This window comes from Citrus sinensis, chromosome 7 (assembly GCF_022201045.2).
Source record: "Citrus sinensis cultivar Valencia sweet orange chromosome 7, DVS_A1.0, whole genome shotgun sequence".
Taxonomy (NCBI): Eukaryota; Viridiplantae; Streptophyta; class Magnoliopsida; order Sapindales; family Rutaceae; genus Citrus; species Citrus sinensis.
In genome coordinates, this window is record NC_068562.1 from 12141102 (window position 1) to 12159025 (window position 17924).

The following is a 17924-nucleotide window of genomic DNA, read 5'->3' on the forward strand; positions in this document are numbered from 1 at the left end:
CAAAAATATTTTTTTTGTAACCTTCAATAATTGTAATATCATTTGCTTCCGTGGTAGAAAGGACAACTCATTACTAAGTCTAGATTGTGATGAGACTGCTCTCCCTACAAAAGTGAGCAAATATCATTGTAGGGATTTTTCAGAATCAACATCTCCTGTCATATCTACACACTTGTAACACAAGTTTGTCACCACCAAAATATAAACATATTCTGGAAATGCCTATAAGATATCTGAGAATTCATTTCACTGTTGTCCAGTGCTCTTTGCCGAGATTGAAGAGAAACCGACTGACTACACTGACTGCATAGGCAATAGCTGGTCTTGCACAAATCATGGTGTACACCAAACTGCCAATTGCCTAAGCATAAGGAACTCCTCTCACTGAGAAATGGGTTTTGCTCTTGAGATTTTTGGGAACATGAAGAATAAAGATGTAATTTCTTGGACTACCATTGTGTTGGGGTATATAAATAGAAGACAAGTCGATATAGCTCGACAGTATTTTGCTCAGATGCCAGAACGAGATTATGTCTTATGGACTGCCATGATTGATGGGTACCTTCGAGTGAATAGGTATAGAGAGGCTTTGACACTTTTCCGGGAGATGCAAACTTCAAATATAAGGCGAGACGAGTTTACCATTGTTAGGATTCTTACAGCTTGTGCGAATCTGGGGGCACTAGAACTGGGAGAATGGATAAAGACTTACACTGACAAAAACAAGGTCAAGAATGATATATTTGTGGGGAATGCTTTGATAGACATGTACTGTAAATGCGGAGATGTTGAGAAAGCTCAAAGGGTATTCAGGAAGATGCTTCGAAAGGACAAATTCACATGGACGGCCATGATTGTTGGCCTTGCCATCAGTGGCCATGGTGATAAAGCTCTTGATATGTTTTCCCAAATGCTTAGGGCTTCGATCAGACCAGATGAGGTAACTTATGTTGGCGTTCTGTCTGCCTATACTCACAATGGTAACGAAAATTTTGTGATAAACAGTTGCAACTTAAGGTGAGAATTGGAGGAAACGAAATAGACTGAAGTTGTTCAATCATCGGTGGTTGCTATTTGATTTTAAGTTGTTCAATCATCGGTCGTCTCTATTTGGTTTTCTCCAATATCTCATCTCCAGTTTTGACTCAGATTCTGTCTTACCACTAGTAATTACATAGACTTGTTGCCAAAGGTAAGAATGGGAATAAATTAAATAGATTATGTCGATAACGAAATAGATTTACTATTGCTATGTGCATTCTATTTGGTTCCTGCAAAATATTTTCTCCTGCCTAAAATTTTTTGAATCAGTAAGTTTTTACCTTATGCAAGAATTGTGCTAAGAGTAATTCCAGTCTCTCTATGTTTCAATGAAGACGTAAAACTTGTGTTTTAGAGCACCAATGTTATGCTTCTTACAATTGGATTTTAATTTACTTCGTAGAACTTTTGTCAAAAAGTACTAAGAGTGTATTTGAAATTGATGTACTGTATCTTTTAAGCTACAGCTGCTGTGGAAAAAAAAACTGTAACTATGAAATAAAAGTTAATAATATATAGTAAATATAAATTTTAAATAATAATTTTGATAAAATTATTAAAGATATAATAGTTTTTTTATTATACAAGTGAAAAATTATATAAACATAGTTTTCAAGTTACAGCAGCTAGTGTTTATCAAACACTTTAGTACTGTATCTTTTAAGTTACAGTTGCCCGAGTTCAATCTCAAACGCAACTTAACGAGTAGTGCACCAAACACCAACTTTATTACAGAGAGGACTTTGGTTAAACTTTAAGAAAAACACTCAAAGGAAGAGTTATAAATTATTATAGAAATATTTGACATAAATAAAAGCCATTCCACAATGCGAAGATCTTGCTATCATCACCAGAAACCATCGGGAGCTTTCAGGGTTTCCATGAAAACGCCATTTCATTCCAAGAGTCAATGGTGGGTAGAAAGTGGTGCAAACGATACTCATTGTTAATGCTATAAGTTTTTGCTAAATTATGTCTTACCCAAAATGATGATTTAATTTCCATTCTCAATTAATTTTCAAATTTCAACACTTTTCTTTGTAGCATGACATTGGAAAGATCTTGTACTACTAAAAGCTAGCACCACACGTTAATTATTGTTAAGTTCTTTTTCAACGTGAAATAAAGGAAGTAGTCCTTCGTTAAAACCATTATAGCCAAATTTCATGTAATTGGACACTTACAGACTTTCATTTCAAGCTGGAATTTGGTCCAACGTTTCAAAGTTGACCCAACTAATTGTCTGGTCAAGTCCTACACAGCTAAGACCCTCAATGAATGAGGGTGAGACTGCTAAAAATTACGACAGTTGATATTATTATTATTTTGGGATAAATCCTCACCAAGGTGAGTGAGGAGATTTTATCAAAATAAAAATAAAAATATAACAAGAAAACTAGCTAAATTAAAATATTACAAAAGCTAGATGAAATGAAAGGCAGCCTAAAAACAACCTTATGCAAAAGAGAAGCAACATGCTAGTATTCCAAGCTTCTTGTTATAAAAGTGTAGAATGAAGTAGGTGATGTAGTTTTAAATTACACCTCCATGCCCAATCACAATATCAAATAATGCTTAAAGTAGTTATATTAACTCTTAAATTTATAAATAATTAAATTTTTAAAAGTTTGGATTTATATTAAAAAATTTCTATATAAATAAATAATCTATGCATTTTTACAACATAGTCTTTAAATTTAAACTTTTCTAGAAAAATCTTCTGGATATCTTTTCTATTAAAAAAGAGATTCTCAAAATTTATAAAAGTAACTTAAAGTTTTGTCTTCCCTTTTCTTTTAGCTTATACATATGTGTGTGTATTCTTTTATAGCAATAACTAACGTTATTTATTTTTAAATCATAAAAAAATTATGAAAAAAAAATGTACCAAATTTAATTGGACCCAGCACAATGCACATGCATAGAACACATTCTGAAAAGCCATGCTATTCGGAAATTGACGAATGGAAAGTGAAGAGGCAGCAGTCAATGCTATTTCGGCTTGGCCCAAAATTTCACCAGTTTGTTAATCAGTGTTCTGCAGCTCTTGCTGCTTTCCTAGAGATTCTACATCTTTTGCAATCTGATAGATTTAAAAAAAAAAAAAAAATTAGTGGCCATTTGGAATGGAGGAGAGATTTGTGTGAATGGTATAGGTGAAAAATTGGATGAAAATAAACAGGCAACCGTCCGTATAAAACAACAATAACAATATACAAAAAGATAAGTAATTCACGAAAGGAAATTTACGGTTGTTTCTGGAAAACATACATATTAATTTCACTTATACTCTAAGATTTGCCATCATGACTGGACTTGTGAGGAATTTGGAAACATGTATGCTGTAGAAATGCTGAAGTAGCTTGAACCCGATAAAAATTGATTGGTAGAATTGTTAAAAAGTCTAAATTTTTAGTTCAAACCTATTGCATATTTAAGAAAATCTCAAATGAATTGCTTATTGCTATCGTCATCATCATTGCCCATATAATTATTATTATTATTATTATTATGTCTTTATAATTATTAGTATCGCTGTTATTATTTTTATGGGTAAATGGTTTTTCTATCCTGGCAATTTAAGCCAATTACCTAACTAATCCACGTAATTTTAAAAATGTTTCAAAAGATCTTTATTTTATATATGTTTCCACTACAATTTATTTAATGATTCTTTATTTTTCAATTATTGCATGTTCGATATTTTTGAGTTCTAAGCTATATCAATAGAAATGTTATCTTATCCATAAAAAGTTAGATCCAGCAATTATGAAAATTACTATAGAGCTGCTTTGAATAATTTTAAAAAAATACCACAAGCAAATAATAATTAGTTTAAATAGTGGAGACTAAAAAGCATTCACCCTTATTCTTTATCTGTTATTTGTTTTTTTTTTTTTCCGTTAATGCACATATTATACATTTTAAACATTCCGTTAATTGCCAATTATGCAAGCGAGATAGTAATTTAAATTTTTTTTTTAAAAAAAGTGAAAATTAATCCTATGCAATGTGAATAAATTTCTTTCCTTTTTCCTTCTCTCTTTTTATTTGATAATTAAGTTTCAACCTATGTACCCAAAATTTCTGCAACAGGTAAAAAACATAAAAATATATGATTGTTAATGTAAACACGCGGAAGTTCATCATTTCAATGTTCAGTATTTCCAATTTTGGCATACGAATATATTCCAAATATTAGAATTGTATTTTAATTCATTCATCATATCTCATTTCAATCCCAAAATATTCAAGAGGATCCAAGTTACCATAAGACTTCAGAGGCTCGAGCCTTAGCCAGAGACGGTTAATTGATAGACTATGTGCCCGGGTCGAGCACTGGAAGCCTGCAATGCAGACTGATTGATTTATCAGTTTGATGTGTGCCAGGAATGAAGAACTGGAATATCACCGTCAAGCAAGCACCCAGTGAAGCAATACCATAGAATGCACAATCCGGCCTTGCTAGGTGACACTGGAGGCTTTTTGAAAAGTGCTTCACGCTTACTTGCACAGATTGAGCATACCCTCTGGATATTGCCCTCTCTGATCCAGTCTGAGCACTCAAATTTCGGTCCTCAGATGGAGCTACAGCTTTCTCTCCAATAACCAACAATTTTCTAAACTCAGCACCTAGTGTGATCAGAGTTGTTGATATTTGTAAATGGAGATCCCCATATTTGAAAATGGAGACATTTAACAAATCACCAACATGCTTCATCCGGTCTACGAAATTCTGCAGCTGATTCAAATCCGGAACCTGAACCAGAGTCGGAGGTAAATCTTGAGCCATATCTAAAGCAGTTTGAAGTTCAAGTACTTGAGCCCTTGACAGTGGTTTTGAAATTGGAACATCTTGAATTACTGCAGACCTGTACCCTTTGGTTTCAAAGGTAAGGAAAGGCATTGCTTGAGTACAATTTGGAGGCAGCTTCTTCACCAATTTTATTTGGAGGCGATTGGCAGCGGATCCAGCTGCACCAATTTCAGAGCAAATACTGACACTACTTCAAACAGCACGCTGAAGAAGCGCTATGTCTATGGCAAAGGCAATGCAGTCCTCATTTTGGCTTGAGATGCGGTAATCATCGAAGAGAGTTTCCTTATGAAACTGGGCAACACATTGAATCCCTTCACCACTGAGAAGGTTGTGGAGGAAGTACGCTTTCTCTCTAGTGAGGAAGAGGTGGCATACCTTCCCCATTTTGTCTAGGGCAGTTAGGAATCTTTTTTCTAAGAGATTTACTCCATTCTCTGTGAGAAATGCTTTGAACTTCATCCCTCTGTCTCTATCCTCACTTATCAGTAAAACAGTTGAAAGTGATACAAGGAGAGAAAAGGAGAGTACTAAGATATATAGACAAGAAAAACATTAGGTGTCGATCTTACATGTTAATACTTCAAACAGTATCCTAGAAAGCTAAAAACTGCAGAATGGCTTGAAATTTGAAAAGAACACATGCTTTTCCTCCTTAACTTGAGAAAATGTTTGACATAGCGCGCCTTACAGAAGCAAGCAATTAGAACTTTGCACAAAAACATTCAAGAAGACCAATATTTCAACTATTTTACTGATGAAAATCTCAAAGCACAAATGGCATTGCATTTTGTCCTCAACTGTAATATTTATTGATGAAAATCAGTACAGGTCCCTCATTTGTTATGGAAAGCTTTCTTGTAGTCTGACCGGTTAATTCACGGGTCTATAATCATCTTGCAAAGTTACGGACATTTCTTTCGATTTAAAGTCTTTGCATCACCACCTCATCACACACCAAACCAATATTCTGTCTACCTCTACAACAAAAAGTTTTAAGTAAACGATCCTAATGCACGCAGCCAAATAAAATGCAGTAAGAATATTCAACTTAAAAATCTGAAAGTATCTTGGTGAATTGCCTTCTTAGGGGAAGTTCCATGATTTACTATACTAGACAGAACTGAGCAAAAGCTTCCATACGACAGATTTTGACAATAATGATGCCAACAGATCCTCATTAAATCCATTAAAACTCCTAAGGTTCATTGTTCATGGATGTTTACAGAGTTTTGGTCATCAAATAGCTCAGACCACAATCCCAAAGAAAAGACGAGTGAAAGTTAGATAACGAGCAGCTAATTGTAAATTCTAACTTAACTCTTCATCTCCTTTGTAAAAAGGAAACAAAATGGAGACGCGTAAATTCTAACTTAACTCAAATAAAATGAGGGCACGAAAGCAAACAAATGGCATGCACAAACAAACCAAGCATCAATCAAAAACTAATTAACCATTAAAAAAAATAAAAATTGGTCAGAGAATGAACTCCAAATTCGGGAGTGAAGCAAGAAGCTTTCACTATTTCAGAAGCTCCTGTACAAATTAATAAGTTATGCTCTTTGGAGACAATCCTAAATTCCAAGAGAAACAGAGCTCAAAAAAATTTTGCAATTATGCGCAAAGGAAGTGAAGCACAGCATTCTACCACACACAGGAATTGTATAACATGAGATCGATATATCGAATTGGAAGAACTCAATTCTAATTTGTGTCAAAAATCAAAATTAGAAGATTGCATATTTCGAGAGGAACAAGCAACAGGTGAGGTTCAAAATTTCAGCCATAACATGCTAAAATTGCTACATTTAACGGTTTATTTTCATGGATTTTCTCGGGAAACAAACAGAAAATTACGGTTTAGAGAGTTGACTGACCTTTTGGCTTTTAGAATTGAGAAGATCGCGCACTGCATTAGTCCATAGTATAATTATAGACAGTTTTGAGTCAAAGTGTAGTTTCAGTGAACAGTATTACTGTAGCAAAATTCAAAAATAACGGTAATATTACTGTTCCTGAGCGGCTAGCCGGATAATCAAGCGGCTAACCGCTTGAGCACGGGATTTTGCCTATAACGACTAGTTTTTGGGCTTCCACTATAAAAACTCAACTCAAACTTCTTTCTAAGGACTAATGCACGCAAATATAAGATCATACAACATATATTGAGCTTCCAAAACGTAAATCATAATTGATTGAATCATTGTTGAGCTATTAGTTGCATATCCACTCTTAAAGAGAGTTTTTGTTGTAATTTTCATTTCTTATCAAATTGTGAGTGTGTAAGTGTGGGAAACACTTGGGGTAAAGAGATTAGGGAGATAATCTCTTGGTTGTAAAGGTTCATTGACACCTTGGAAGGCAATTGTAAAAACTTGAAGCCTTGGGAGGCTTGGATAGTGAAATCCTCGAGCTCGGTTGGCTTGGAGGCGTGGACGTAGGCGGGGATTGCCGAACCAGATAAATATCCGCGTGTTTGCTTTTCTCTTCCGTAACTCTTTTATTTTTATGCTTGCTTGAATTTATTGTTCTCCATTTCATTAAGGCGTTAGATTGATTTTATTGTGCGAATTGTATTGCATTAATTTTAAAAATCCAATTCACCCCCCTCTTGGGTTGCGTTACTTATATTTCATTTGGTATCAGAGATTGGTTCTCTTGTTAGGACTTAACCGTCTAGAGTAAAAGATCTATGGCAATCCAAATTGATTCAACCTTTAGGGAAGGACAATCCACAACTAGGCCACCGTTCTTTGACGGAAATGACTACCCATATTGGAAAACTAGGATGAGAATTTATTTACAAGCATTAGATTATGAAATTTGGGAAGTTGTATGTGATGGTCCTTTTATGCCTTTGACTAAAAACGAAATTGGGGAAGACATTCCAAAACCTTCACGGGAATGGAATGAATTGGAAAAGAGAAAAGCTTCTCTAAATTCCAAAGCCATAAATGCCTTGTTTTGTGCACTCGATAAGAAAGAGTTTCATAGAGTGTCTAGTTGTGAAAGTGCTAATGAAATTTGGCACAACTTGAAGTTGTTTATGAAGGCACGAATCAAGTGAAAGAGTCTAAAATTAGTAGGTACACTCGGCAATATGAATTGTTCCAAATGGAACAAAATAAGAGTGTGTATTCTATGTATACTAGATTTACGGACATAGTAAACACTCTAGGAGCCCTAGGAAAGACGTTTTCAAATAGCGAGAAAGTTGAGAAAATCATTAGGTCATTACCTAAGGAATGGAGACCAAAAAGGACTGCCATTGAGGAAGCTAAAGATTTGAATATCTTACCTACTGATGATTTAATTGGTTCTCTTATTTCTTATGAGAGAGATTTGGCAGCTGAATGAGGAAATGAGGAAAGAAAGAAAAACATTGCTCTCAAGGTCACCAAACATGAGAGTGATGAGGAAAGTGAGCCGGATGATGAGGAGTTGGCTATGCTAGCAAGGAGGTTCAGAAAATTTTTCAAGAAAACTGGTGACCAAAGAAAATTCAGAAATTTCAAAAACCAAAAGGAGAAGAAAGAGGTAATCATATGCTATGAATGCAAGAAGCCTGGCCATATAAGATCGGAATGCCCACTTATCAACAAACTCAAGAAGAAAGCTATGGTTGCTACTTGGGATGATAGCGATGAAGATTCAAGTGATGAAGATGAGTCACAAGAAGTATCAAACCTAGCATTTATGGCACTAGGAGATGATGATGATCTCAATGAGGTAAGTGATCCAACCTATGATGAATTGTATGATGCTTTTAAAGAAATGCATGATGAGTTGATGAAAATTGGTAAAAAGAATGCATGCCTTAAAAAGAAATTGCTAGAATCTACAAATGAAAAGGATACCATGCAAAAATGCAATGAGCCATTGAATGAGAAGACTAAAGGATTAGAATTAGAGAATAAAACCTTGCATAATAGAGTTGCATTATTAAATGAAAAATCTAGCACTTCACATGAGCATTTAGAGTCACATGTACATGATTTGAAAAAGGAAAATGAAATGCTCAAGAAAAAGAATATTGAACTTAGTAATGTTGTTCTAAAATTTACAAATGGACAAAAGATGTTGGATAACATGCTTAACTCCCAAAAATGTGTTTTTGATAAAAGAGGACTTGGGTATAAGCCTAACTTGAAGTAAAAGTATTATAAGAATTATTTTGTTAAAGCTACCTCCACAAATGATCATAAGATTGTTTGCGATTATTGCAATCAAAATGGTCACATGAAATATAGATGTCTTGTAAAAAGGAATGCATATAATGGTGTCAAATGTGTGTGGGTTCCAAAAGGAACCGTTGCTAACGATCAAGGGCCTAAAAAGGTTTGGGTACCTAAAACATAAGATTTTCTTTGAAGGGCTTGAAGAAAAAGAAAAATAAATGGTACTTGGATAGCGGATGTTCTAGGCATATGACCGGAAACTATGCATGGTTCTCAAGTTTTACCAAAATCGAAAATGGTGGAGATGTATCTTTTGGAGATAACTCAAAAGGAAAAATTCTCGGAATTGGAAATGTTGGTAAAATTTCTTCAACTCTAATTGAAAATGTATGTTTGGTTGAAAATTTGAAACACAATCTGATTAACATTAGTCAACTATGTGACAAAGGCTATAAAGTTATTTTTGATAAATCAAGATATGTTATTGAGAATGCATGTGATGGGAAAATTTTGTTTATGGGAAATAGATGTGGCAATGTTTACACGATTGATATAGAGTGTGCATCTACTCATGATAAATGTTTTTCGGCATTGCATGATGATTGATGGGTGTCGAAGCCAACAAAAATAAATTCCTACTCTAAATAAATTGTGTATAGTGATTGAGCAGGGTCGTGTCCACAGAGATCGGTAATTAATTAAATCCTTTTGAAACGTAAAACGTAAAATGGGGGAATTGTTGACAATAATAAAAATCAAATTAAAATAACAAGAATACAAATTAAAGTTGTAATTCAAATTAGAGAAAGCTCTGGTTGAAGGAATTAACTCAGCTTGATTCGACTACTGATCATTGATTCAAATATAGATTATTATTACTCATGAATAGACCGGTTATAGCTACTGAGACCCTCTAATAGCCAATCTCTCCTTAACTAGTCGATAACCAAGGTACGACCGTTGGTTATTTCCCTAATCAATAGACAACCCTAGATACGATCATAGAATTTAATCAATTGACAGCCTGAAAAACCAGAGAGACCCAAATCCTAATCAACACATATGATGATTCATTTAAATTAGATTGTTTATTCTCACAACACAACTCTCTGCTATGTTATTTGTCACAAGCATTAAATTCTTTATACGATGAATCCTTTAATTGACAATAGATTAAGTTGATAATTAAATAGTGGCCAATTACCTAATTAACAAACATAATCATGAAAATAATTCAGAGAATAAACAAATACCCAAAAAGTAATAAAACAATTAAAGTATAAGAAAGATCTCACAGTAGTGATGAATCAAAGCTTCATTATCCTTCAACCAGAAAAATAGGTTTAGTTCTTCATAAAGAGAAGAGAAAAATTAAGTCTAGGGTTTCTTTCTTTCTCCAATCCCCCAAAAAATCCCCATTTTCCACAATAGATTCCTCCCTTAAATACTCTCTCTCTCTTCTCTTTTAGAATTCTATTTAAAATAAAATCCTAATATCTGAAATATTAAATTCGTAATTACAAATATAGCCAAAAATATAAAACACGTTAAACTAAAAACTGCAGGTCCGCAGTTGACAGCACGCGCCCACGCCTTATCAACAAAGTTCTTCTGCCGCTCATAATTTCTCCAAGGGAACAATCATCCCTAAACATCATCTTGTAGCTCAATTTTATCACCAATCAATAGAATTGCACCTACAAAAGTAAATCACAAGTAAATCACTATTATTAAGTGCAAAACATCGATATTAAGAGAAGTAAACAATGCAAAACTAGTGCATAAATTGCACTCTAACAATGATGGTTGGTTATGGCATAGAAGACTAGGACATGCTAGCATGGATTTAATTTCAAAAATTTCGAAAAATTATTTAGTTAAAGGTCTTCCAAAAATTGGTTTTCAAAAGGATAGAATTTGTGAAGCATGTCAATTTGGAAAACAAATCAAAACCTCTTTCAAAAACAAGAATCATATCTCTACTTTAAAACCTCTTCAATTACTTCACATAGATTTGTTTGGACCCTCTAGATATGCTAGTTTAAGTGGCAAATTTTATGCATTTGTAATTGTAGATGATTATTCTAGATACACATGGGTATTATTCTTAGTTAATAAGGATGATGACATTGATGCATTTAAAATTTTCTGTAAAAAGGTTCAAAATGAAAAGGGTTATTATATTACTTGTATTAGAAGTGATCATGGTGGAGAGTTTGAAAATCATGCATTTGAAAATTTTTGTAATGATTTTGGCATTGAGCATCAATTTTCATCACCTAGGACTCCACAACAAAATGGAGTTGTTGAGAGAAAGGATATGTCTATTCAAGAAATGGCTAGGACCATGTTAAATAAAAATGCATTACCGAAATATTTTTGGGCCGAAGCCGTCAACACCGCTTGTTATGTTTTAAATCGGGTGTTGATTAGACCTTATCTCAATAAAACTCTCTATGAGCTTTGGAAAGATAGAAAATCCAACATTGGTTATTTCAAAGTTTTTGGATGCAAATGTTTTGTTTTAAACACAAAAAATAATCTTGGTAAATTTGATCCAAAATCTGATGTTGGCATCTTTCTCGGGTATTCAAACTCAAGCAAAGCTTATAGAGTTTATAATAAAAGAACTTTAGTTGTGGAAGAATCCATGCATATTACGTTTGATGAATCTAACCCCTCCTCTGCTGAGAAAGGAGTTGTTAATGATGATACAAATGGAGAGTTACAAGAAGAATCATCAAAAGAGAATCAAGAGAATGCACCATAAGAAAATCAAGAGGATAGACAAGAAGAACAAACAAATATGGAGCTGGAGCAACAGGAAGGTAGTTCTCAAACACTCCCCAAGGAGTGGAGGTATGTTTCCTCTCATTCTAAGGATTTAATTGTAGGTGATCCTTTAAAAGGTATCACAACTAGATCGTCACTTAGAAACACATGTGAGCATGCTGCATTTATTTCTCAAATTGAACCAAAATCTTTTGCGGATGCGGAAAATGATAAGTTTTGGATTATGGTAATGCAAGAAGAGTTAAATCAATTTGAGAGAAATAAAGTATAGGAATTGGTTCCTAAACTGGAACATCAATCCATTATAGGCACTAAATGGGTATTTAGAAATAAAATGGATGAATTCGGTATGGTTGTAAGAAATAAAGCTAGATTAGTGGCTCAAGGATACAACCAAGAAGAAGGAATTGATTTCGATGAAACATTTGCACCTGTAGCTAGATTAGAATCCATTAGGATGTTGTTAGCATTTGCATGTCATAAAGATTTTATTTTGTTTCAAATGGATATCAAGAGTGCTTTCCTAAATAGTTATATTATGGAGGAAGTTTATGTGAAACAACCTCCTGGTTTCGAAAATGAGAAATTTTCAAATCATGTGTATAAGTTATCAAAAGCATTGTATGGATTAAAACAAGCACCTAGAGCATGGTATGATAGACTTAAAAATTTCTTGTTGGATAACGATTTTTTGATGGGAAGAGCGGATACTACCCTCTTTATTAAAAATAAAAATCAAAATATATTTGTTGTTCAAATTTATGTTGATGATATTATTTTTGTTCTACTAATGAATCTTTGTGCAAAGAATTTTCCTCTTGTATGAGTAAGGAATTTGAGATGAGCATGATGGGAGAATTGAAGTATTTTCTTGGACTTCAAATCAAACAAAACAATGAGGGGATTTTCATCAACCAAGCTAAGTACGTCAAAGACTTGCTCAAGAGATTTGGTATTGATGAATCAAATACCAAGAATACTCCAATGAGTACAACAATCAAGCTTGATAAAGATGAGAGAGGTAAAGAGGTTGATATTAAAAAGTATCGAGGTATGATCGGATCCTTACTTTACTTAACTGCAAGTAGACCCGATATCATGTTTAGTGTATGTTTGTGTGCAAGATTTCAATCATGTCCCAAGGAATCTCATTTGCTTGTTGTTAAAAGAATTTTTCGTTATTTAAGTGGAACCATAGATATTGGCCTTTGGTATCCTAGAGGAACTCATATAGATTTAACTTGTTATTTAGATGCCGATTTTAATGGTCACAAGGTCGATAGAAAGAGTACTAGTGAAACTTGCCATTTTCTTGGTCATTCACTTGTTTCATGGTTTAGTAAGAAACAAAATTTTGTGGCACTCTCAACTACTGAGGCGGAATATATTGCCGCAGGAAGTTGTTGTGCACAAGCACTTTGGATGAAACAAACACTTAGAGACTATGGTATTGTTCTTGAAAAAATTCCTATCAAGTGTGATAATACTAGCACCATAAATCTTTCAAAGAATCCCATTCAGCATTCTAGGACCAAGCATATAGAGATTAGGCATCATTTCTTGAGAGATCATGTTCAAAAAGATGATATTGCATTATAATTTATCTCTACGGAAAAACAACTTGCCGATATTTTTACAAAACCCCTTTGCGAAGAACAATTTTCAAAAATTCAGCATGAACTTGAGATGATGAAATTTTCGCATTAACATCTCTAGTTATGTTATTTAATCTATTAAAATTGTTTGGAAAACAAAGGATTCGTTGAAAATCCCAAGTCTGCACAAGCTGTAATGAATTGGTCATAACTCCTTCTAGAGAACTCCAAATCCAGCTCTATAAAATTTATTGGAAAGCTAACTTAATTATCTTTCCAACGGTATATAGTTTGCACATTACTTCTGGCTCAATCAATACAGTTTTTATTCCGAATTTGACATTTCTGCATTTTATTAAGTTTTGAATGCTTATATGCTTCATGATTGTATGCTTGTTGGATGGATTATTTGTTTGAATTAACTATCTTTTGGATGTTTAAAATCATGAATCATGCATTAAATTGGCTCTTGAGATGTTTCGGGATCACAAACTGGTCACGAAATTAATTAAAATTGGCCGAAAATTAACTAAGGTACAGCTGGACAACAACCAGGAGGCTAGCCGCTTGGAAATGTCCCCCCAACCCGAGAGCAAGCGGCTAGCCGCTTGGTCACGGGTGTGGCAATTGTTTTTTGCTTCTTCTTCTTCCTTTGTTAATTTTCTGCACATGCTTTCTCTCTCACTCAAAACCGTGAGCAACCCATCCATTTTCACCTCCATTTTCTTCCTTTTTCATCTATTTTCATGCCCAAATCAACCATTCAAACTAATACCCATGCATTTCATCTTCATTAAACACTTCTCCATCATGATTTCTTCATTTGTTTTTCATCATTTCATCATCATCTCTCACGCGTGAACAGTACCTCTCCATTTCTCTCTCAAAATTCTTCATTTTTCACTCACTTTCTTGTTAAAATCAATCATCCAAATCATTATTCATCCATTACTCCTTCAATTTTCGTTCTCAAAACTTCATTTCATCAACTCTCCACATAAAACCCAAAATCAAAAAACCTAACTCTACCCTTTCTCTCTCTACATTTTCAAGCTTCCTTTAGCCCATTTTTGATCCAATCTACATCATATATTAGCTTCATTCATCTCTAGGATCAATTTTCTTGGCTCAAACAAATCCATTTCACTCAATTTTTGTAAACCCGAAATTGCATATTTAAGCTCTTTTTAGTCCACTTTTGATCCAATCAACACCATCCATTATCTTAAATCATCTCTTGGATCAATATAATTGGTTTAAAATCATCTATTTCACTCATTATTTTACAAAATTAAATTTGTGCATTTTGGGTATATGCACCTACATTTTCATATGCATAATTGTTTTAATTGTGGATTACGGATGATGGTTGTTTAATATTAAGATAATTTATATTTGGATGATATTTTCTGAATTCTTAGAATGAATATGACTCTTTAGTTAATTGCACGCTTAATTTTTATATGCTTCTTGATTAATCATTGAGATATTCTTTTTGGTATAAACATGGATTTATAGTACTTTTGATGATTGATGATTATATGTGTGTTGCTTGATGAATTAATGGAGTTGTTGGTTTGTGTTACTTGTTTAAGTTCATATGGAAGTGTTTTTAATCACATTGTGTATTTGAGGATTTGTTCATTTTTAAGGGGAGACTCTGCCGAAATTTTTACTCGCACACAATTGGTAATATCTTCCTTGAATCATTTTTTATGATCTTGCTTCAAATTGCATTTTTCTATTTTTTATGAAATGGGAGATAAATATGATATGTTTTTGGATAATATTATTTTGGTTAAATTTTTTAATTGGCCATATATTTAGGGGGAGCATACAATATGATTTTGGATAATACGCATTTTGAGCATTCTTTTGATGGCATAATGGTTCATGATCATTTAATGGTTAATTGGATGTTTGGTTATTATATGTTTCTTGATTAACCATTGACATATTATCGATCTTCGGATGAATTTCTAGTAATTTTGATGATGAAGGGGGAGAAGTCATGTATTTTGAATATGAAGACATGTAATACATATTTTTGTATTTCAAGTATTTATGCATGTTTTTGAAATATTAAGGGGGAGCTTTCAAATTATCATAAATCAAATATTCAGGGGAAGTTTTTGATTTATATATGCCATGTATTAAGGGGGAGTTTAATGTCAAAATAAATGAGATGTTTGTCATCATCAAAAAGGGGGAGATTGTTAGCCTAAAGGGCTATACATAATGTAATTTTGATGATAACAAATATATGTATTAAGTGATTTAATAAATATTGTATTTCACATTTTCACTAGTTTTTTAAGGATAATATTTATGCAAGTGAATCAAATGAAATCAAGATTGAAGACACTCAACGGACAACGGCGACATCAAGAATAGTCTAGAGCTCAACGAACAAATTAGTGCGATAAATTCTTATAAAGCCGGTATGATTTAATTGATGCATGATTTAGCATTTGAGAAGCTCAAGAGATTAATTAATTAAATATTTTTCATAAACTAAAATGTTTTATTTTTAAAAAGTAAAGTATTTTGTGGATTTGAGTAAATTGGACTTAAATGTTAAGATTTATAATCTTTGAGTTTAATAAATATTATTTTGAAATTCAAATTTGGACTTATTTGCAAAGGTTTGAAACGTTTTGAGGCATATTATAATTTATGAAAGTTTGAGGACCCGAATGTAATCTAGACACTTGAAATCCAAAGTTGGACAGAGAGGAAGCGGCTAACCCCCTGAGCGCTAGCGGCTAGCCGCCTGAGGGAAATCTCATATTTTCAATTTTTGGACTAAAGTGAAAGATTTTGATAACTTTAAAAAATATGGGTATTATGCTAAATTTAAAAAGGACCTCTTTGAAAAATAATAATATCTTTGGGGCTATATCATAATTTTAGAAAGTTTTGGAAAGATAACTAATCTTAAGTAATTCTAAAATTAGATCTATTTGCAAACTTTTCTGACGTTTTGGGTCATAATATAATTATAGAAAGTTTTAGGTCAAAGTGTAGTTTCAGTGAACAGTATTACTGTAGCAAAATTCAAAAATAACGGTGATATTACTGTTCCTGAGCGGCTAGCCGGATAATCAAGCGGCTAACCGCTTGAGCACGGGATTTTGCCTATAACGACTAGTTTTTGGGCTTTCACTATAAAAACTCAACTCAAACTTCTTTCTAAGGACTAATGCACGCAAATATAAGATTATACAACATATATTGAGCTTCCAAAACGCAAATCATAATTGATTGAATCATTGTTGAGATATTAGTTGCATATCCACTCTTAAAGAGAGTTTTTGTTGTAATTTTCATTTCTTATCAAATTGTGACTGTGTAAGTGTGGAAAACACTTAGGGTGAAGAGATTATGGAGATAATGTCTTGGTTGTAAAGGTTCATTGACACCTTGAAAGTCAATTGTAAAAACTTGAAGCCTTGGGAGGCTTGGATAGTGAAATTCTCGAGCTCGATTGGCTTGGAGGCGTGGACGTAGGCAGGGATTGTCGAACCACGTAAAAATCCGCGTGTTTGTTTTTCTGGTCCCTAACTCTTTTATTTTTACGCTTGCTTGAATTTATTGTTCTCCATTTCATTAAGGCGTTAGATTGATTTTATTGTGCGAATTGTATTGCATTAATTTTAAAAACCCAATTCATCCCCCTCTTGGGTTGCGTTACTTGTATTTCAAAAAGTGCGTGTGAAGTGTAAAATTAGGGTTGGTCTTTTGGCTTTATGTGTTATGCTTAAAATTACAATATTAGTTTTCATATTTTAAAAAGTTTCCAAATTAATTTAAGGATAAAAAAGTAATTTAATTAAACAAATTTTAAATGAATCGACCTATATTTGATTCGTTTATAACTCGTTTATTAAATGAATTTTAAACAAATAAATGAATCAAAATCTTCTAACCTGCAATTTGTTTAATTAGCGAATCGAATCGAATCGAATTCATCCATTTATTAAATTAATTAATTTTTTCAAACTTAAATTTATTTAATTCACATCTAATCGAATTAAATAAATAAATCCTTACCCATATTAGTACCCGTAAACGGATCATTAATGTTACCGGTCTTTCCTATATTTTATTGCAAATTGATGCTAACAAGAAAAAGCTAGATCATATTCCACAAAAGCAAAAGTGATAAAACAACCAGCTGGATTCTTTTATTAAACTACAAATTAAAATGGACTTTTTTTTAATAAACTATATATGAAACTGGAATCTTTTGAATATACGTGGGGTAGGTTCCCTTTCAAAAAAAAAAGCGGGGTAGGCTCTTTTATTAAAGACAAGTCACAAGACGATTAGGGTCTTTTATTAAACTACAAATTGTATAATATTTTTCAAATTGTACAGACATTTATAAATTGGTGGTCCCTTGGAAATTTAATGCCAATCAGAGAAAAGTCATCATGCACAATCTTCAATAATTGTTTCGATATTTATAAATTGGTAGCCCTGCGTCTTTAATAAATG

The 17924-nt window shown here is 33.0% G+C and overlaps 1 protein-coding gene and 1 pseudogene across 1 annotated transcript in view; one reads left to right on the top strand and one right to left on the bottom strand.

The window, feature by feature from the left end:
- The window catches only part of LOC102607529 (probable disease resistance protein At5g63020), a 155549-nt gene that overhangs the window by 127363 nt on the left and 10262 nt on the right, over positions 1–17924 (top strand). The window lies entirely within an intron of this gene.
- Positions 4318–5320, bottom strand: LOC102608512 (uncharacterized; annotated as a pseudogene).